This window comes from Nycticebus coucang, chromosome 10, assembly GCF_027406575.1.
Source record: "Nycticebus coucang isolate mNycCou1 chromosome 10, mNycCou1.pri, whole genome shotgun sequence".
NCBI lineage: Eukaryota > Metazoa > Chordata > Mammalia > Primates > Lorisidae > Nycticebus > Nycticebus coucang.
This window is the reverse complement of record NC_069789.1, coordinates 126,206,763-126,212,875: the sequence shown is the minus strand read 5'-3', so window position 1 is coordinate 126,212,875 and position 6,113 is coordinate 126,206,763.

Here is a 6,113-nt window from a genome sequence, read left to right as displayed (position 1 = left end):
GGGGCCTTCCTTAGGCCCTGGAAGCAGACCTCTGGTGCCTGTCAGTCCGGGGTAGCCAGTCCTGCTGTGTTCTACCTGCCCTTGTGAGCTCCAATGACTGCTAGTGACCCACCTGTGGTTACCTGTGCAATCTTTTGGATCTGCCTATGTGTATGTTTCCACCTTGGCTGAGCAGTGGTGGAAAGAAGTAAGAGCCGCTAGTGTGGAGTAAAAGGGGCCCAGACCTGGTAAGCCCACATCCGAAGGAGGCAATGGACACGAGCAAGGGTCAGTGAATTTTCAGCCTGGGGACTCTAAAAACCAGGATGTGCCAACAAACCCATATCCCCTAGCCAGGTTTCATCCCACTGCCATGTAAGCACATTCCTGTCCACACCATCCAGCCCAAAAGGAGATCCCAAGGGGACACCGACTGTTCTCTGTTCGACTTCAAGCGGGACTCCACCAGGAAGAGATCAAGAGCTGGGCTCCCAGGGGTCCTGGGGACAGAATGTTTGGGGCCTGGCCCTGGGTCCCCGTGGCAGCCTCTTGCTGCCTCCCCAAACCTGGCTCCTGCGAGGTGACCTGGCTGCCCCAACCTGACTTAGAGGAGTCCCGCAGGCCCGGCCACTGTGCATGCGCGCCACTCCAGCCACACCTGCAGTCCCAGTGACAGTCGTCCCTGGGGCAATTGAAGAGCGAGAGAGCCGGTGGCCAGGCCTCGCGGTGCTCTGGTCCGCCCTTTCAAGTGGCCAGAGAGGATGGGCCGGGGTCCCAGGAGTGGAGGAGAAACCTCCGCGGGAGCCGCCGGACACACCGCGGGATCCACGGCTGCCTCAGGCCCGCCTCGTGGGGTGGATGTGAATCTCCCCCACCTGCGTGGGCCCTGTGGCCTCGAGGGCCGGTCCGCTCCCAGACCGCAACCTCCGGAGCTGCTGGGTGCGAGTGTGTGCCCGAGATGCAGTGGAGTGTGTGTGTGTGTGAGTTTTGTGTGTGAGAGTTGTGTTTGTGAGTTGTGTGTGTGAGTTGTGTGAGTTTGTGCGTGAGTTGTTTGTGTGAGTTGTGTGTGAGGTGTGTTTATGTGAGTTGTGTGTTTATGTGAGTTGTGTTTATATGAGTTGGTGTGTGAGGTGTTTATGTGAGTTGTGTTTATGTGAATTGTGTGTGAGTTGTGTATGAGTCATGTGAGTTATGTGTTTGTGTGTGAGATGTGTGTTTATGTGAGTTGTGTGTTTGTGTGTGAGTTGTGTTTGTATGTGAGGTGTGTGTTTGTATGTGAGTTGTGTGTGTGTGTGTGTGAGTTGTGTGTTTATGTGAGTTGTGTGTGTGAGGTGTGTGTTTATGTGAGGTGTGTGTGAATTGTGTGTGTTTGTGTGAGAGTTGTGTATGTTTGTGAGTTGTATGTGAGTCGTGTGTATGTGTGTGTGTATGTGTGTGAGTGAGAGTCTGCTCTTTGCACCTACCTTCTGGTGGGAGGAGTGCGTCCTGTGGCCCCAAAGTGGCACAGCAGCTGGATGGGGTTGGGGTCCAGTCTGCTGTCCATGGTGAGACCCTGCCTGGGATCCCTCTGGGCTGTGTGGCCTGGGGAGAAGTCTTTTCCTGGCGGTTCCATTTTGGGTTTGGGGAGGCCTGGAGAGTTGGGGGCCAACTCGGACCAGTGGGCATGGGACTTAACCGCCCCAACGGAAGGGGCCGCTTTCCCTAACAGAAAAGGACCGCACCCCTGTGGGTGACAGAAACCTCATAAGCAAGCTTTTCTCGGGGTTCACGGGACGTGTAGATAGATGTGAAGGAAAGGGATGCTGTGTCCATTCCCCTTTTCCTCGGAGGGTCATACATGGACTCTCCCCGCGCCCAAGTATTGAGAAGCAGAGCACAGTGTAGGGACAGTGGGTTACAGTCCCACTGCGGCCTTTGAGGAGACCCATTTGGCTCTCCTTCCCTAATGCGCCTTCACCAGGCAGTGGGGAGTGATTTCTTCTGCGTGGGCTGCCACCCATCCCGGGTCCTCCATCTTTTGTTGTCCTGAGCCTTCCTCAGATGCTGAGATGTTTCTTATTCTAGGTCCATCTTCTCAACAGAATCCATCTCCCAGTTCATCCAGGACGACATCCTTGGGATCACTTTCATGAGTGTTCCTTTGCCTACGTTCTATTCTGTATCAGGCATGCAGGGTGATCAGGCAGATCTGGCTTGACAATGCCCATTCACATGGCTGCATGATTCACAGTGGGTGAGGTGTCACCAAGGTGGTTGGCTTCTCATCAGTGTGTTGTTTCCTTTTCATGGACAATTGGCTCTTCATTGATGTGGGGGGTGGGTTACTACGCCCTTTCTTGCAGTATTCCTGAGGGCAAAGTTGTGGGGGGACAGTAGCAGCACTGAACCCTTTGGCTGCTTTTGCTTTCAGGAGATGAAGGACTAGGGTTCACAAGGATGCAGGTGGGGGACTGTGTAGTGGTCCCAGTTGTTGAAGGTGGGACTGTTTTTAATTCTCACAAAAAAAAATTCGCTTTTGTCTTCAGTCAAGACCCCCTCCCCCAATCTTCCCTAGGACTCCAGCGAGAGGCCCTGTGTGGCCCCAGATGTGCTTTGCTTCTTGACTTTCTTGGGGCTTTTCTTGGACCCTGGAAACAGACCTCTGGTCCCTGTCAGTCTTGGGTAGCCAGTCCTGCTTCTGAAACACCTGCTGTGCTCTGCCTGCTCTTCTGGGAACCAGGGCAGCTCAGTGGCCTCCCCGTGGTCACATTCTGCTTTCGTTTTGGCTTTTCTTTTTTTTTTTTTTTTTTTTTGTGGTTTTTGGCCGGGGCTGGGTTTGAACCAGCCACCTCTGGCATATGGGACCGGCGCCCTACTCCTTGAGCCACAGGGGCCGCCCTCGTTTTGGCTTTTGTTGTTCTGTGTTTGTTTATTTTTTCATTAAAAAAATTTTTTTTTAATGAGCCAGATTTCCTGGCATATGTCTGTATTCCTAACACTTTTTGATTCTAGAACAGCAGTATTGCCTTAGGCCAGGAGTTTGAGAGCAGCCTGAGCAAGACTGAGATCCCGTCCCTAGGAAAAATAAATTTGAGGCCAGGCACGGTGGCTCATACCTGTAATCCTAGTCTGGGAGGCCGAGGTGTGTGGATAGCTTGAGCTCATGGGTTCAAGACCAGTCTGAGCAAAAGGCGAGACCCCTGTCTCTACTAAAAAATAGAAAAACTGAGGCAAGAGTATGGCTTGAGCCCAAGAGTTGGAGGGTGCTGTGAGCTCAGGGGGACAGCTTGAGACTCTGTGTCAATCAATCAATCAATAAATTTGCCAGTCATGTTGGTGTGCACCTATAGTCCCAGCTAGTGGGAAGGATGAGGAAGGAACATCACTTTAGCTAAGGAACTTGAAGTTTCAGTAAGCTATGATGACACCACTGTACTGTATAGGCCAAACAACCAAGGCTCTGTTTCTAAAAAGACAAACAGGTTGGGTGCCCATAGCTCAGTGGTTAGGGCACCAACCACATACTTTGGGGCTAGTGGGTTGAAACCTGGCCTGGGCCTGCTAAACAAACAAACAAAAAATAGCTGGGTGTTGTGGTGGGCATCTGTAGTCCCAGTTACTAGGGAGGCTGAGGCAAGAGAATTGCTTGAGCCCAAGAGTTTGAGGTTGCTGTGAGCTGTGACATCACAGCACTGTACTGAGGATGACAAAGTGAGACTCTGTTTCAATAAAAAATAAAAAGACAAACAAAAGAACAAATCCAAACAATTGTGAAAAGTTGAATAGCTAGTGATACTTATAATGACCAATTAAATAAAATGTATGAGAGAATGTAATACCCTGTTTCCCCGAAAATAAGACAGTATCTCATATTAAAGTGTGCTCCCAAAGACGCGCTAGGTCTTATTTTCAGGGGATGTCTTGTCTTTCCTGTGAGTAGGTCTTATTTTCAGAGGATGTATTATTTTTGGGGAAACAGGGTAGTATTTTTCTAGTTTCTTTGCCCTGATACATCAATGTTTTTGAAATTAAAATTTTGTAGGCCATACTATTGAGTATTCTTTATATAGACACATGTAAGACACATGTTTTGTTTTTTTTTTTTGTAGAGACAGAGTCTCACTTTATGGCCCTCAGAAGAGTGCTGTGGCATCACACAGCTCACAGCAACCTCCAGCTCCTGGGCTTAAGCGATTCTCTTGCCTCAGCCTCCCGAGTAGCTGGGACTACAGGTGCCCGCCACAACGCCCGGCTATTTTTTTTTGTTGTTGTTGCAGTTTGGCCGGGGCTGGGTTTGAACCCGCCACCCTCGGCATATGGGGCCGGCGCCCTACTCACTGAGCCACAGGCGCCGCCCAAGACTTTCTAAAAAAGAATAGAAATATAGGATTATTAATTAATGAACATTCCATGGTATAGTAGGATTATTTTTACTCTTGTTTCTTTTTCCAATAATACTTACTCAAACTGCCTGCAGTTTGTTTTTTTTTTAGACAGTCTCACTCTGTTGCCTTGGGGTTGAGTGCTGTAGCGTCATAGCTCACAGCAACTTCAAACTCTTGGGCTCAAGAGATCCTTTTGTTTTTGCCTTCAGAGTCACTGAGACCACAGGTGCTGGCCCCATAGCCGGCTAGTTTTTCTATTTTTAGTACAGACGGGGTCTCACTCTTGCACCGGTTGGTCTCCAAATCCCAAACTCAGGCAATCTACCCGGCTTGGCCTCCCATAATGCTAGAATTAGAGGCGTGAGCCACCTTGTCCAACCTTGCCTGCAGTCTTTAAGTAATCATTATTTTCTTCTGTACTGGGTAAATGGAATGCAGTAAAACATAAAACTCACTTTGACTTGACTTTTCAGCTGTACTCTTTTTTTTTTTTTTGAGACAGAGTCTTACTTTGTCGTCCTGGGGTTGAGGGCTGTGCTCACAGCAACCTCAAACTCTCAGGCTCAAGTGATACTCTTGCCTCAGCCTCCCAAGTAGCTGGGACTACAGGTACCTGCCATAACACCCTGTTTATTCTTAGAGATGGGGTCTCCCTCTTGCTCAGGCTGATCTCGAACTAGTGAGCTAAAGCGATCCACTGGCCTCAGCCTCCCAGAGTGCTAGGATTACAGGCTTGAGCCACCATGCCCAGCCTACAGTAATATTCTTATAAAAAAAGAAATGGAGTCCTGCTATATTTTTTCATGTGTTGGAATGAATATATTTGTTTTGCATGTGTATGTACAGTATTATCTTATAAATTCTTTTAAAATAGTTGTATCTTATAATTTTTAATGTTCTAAATGCATCCTTTGTTTTCTTTTCCATGAGACTGCCAAAATCTAATCATTATTATTAGATCAAATCAGGCTGGGTGCCGTGGCTCATGCCTGTAATCCCAGCACTCTGGGAGGCCGAGATGGGTGGATTGCCTGAGCTCATGGGTTGGAAACCAGCCTGAACAAAAGCAAGACCTGGTCTCTAAAAAAAAATAGCCAGGCGTTGTGGTGGGCGCCTATAGTCCAGCTACAACAGAGGCTGAGGCAAAAGAATCGCTTGAGCCCAAGAGAGTTGATGTTGCTGTGAGCTGTGATGCAATAGCACTCTATGAAGGGCAAAAAAGTTAAGACCCTGTCTCAAAAAAAAAAAAAAACAACAAATCTATTGTCTATTCTTTTAATTTCTACCTTTTACTGTACTTGGCTTCTCTTTACTTGTGTTTTATTTTGTTGTTTTTGTGTCTTTTTTTTTTTTTGAGATAGAGTCTAAAGCTGTTACCCTGGGTAGAGTGCCATGGTGTCACAGCTCACAGCAACCTCAAACTCTTAAGCTTAAGTGATTCTCTTGCCTCAGACTCCCAAGTAGCTGGGACTATAGGTGCCCGCCACAACACCTGGCTATTTTTTGTTGTTGTTGCAGTTGTCATTGTTGTTTTAGCAGGCCCAGGCTGGGTTTGAACCTACCAGCCTTGGTGTATGTGGCTGGCGCCCTATCCACTGAGCTATGGGCACAACCTTTTTTTTTTTTTCCCCAAGTTTCATTTGGGTGCCTTCAATAAAGTGCTGTGGTGTCATAGCTCACAGCAACCTCAAATTCTTGGGCTCAGGGGATCCTCCTGCCTTGGCCTCCCGAGTAGCTGGGACTACTGGTACCAACCACAATGCCCCGCTG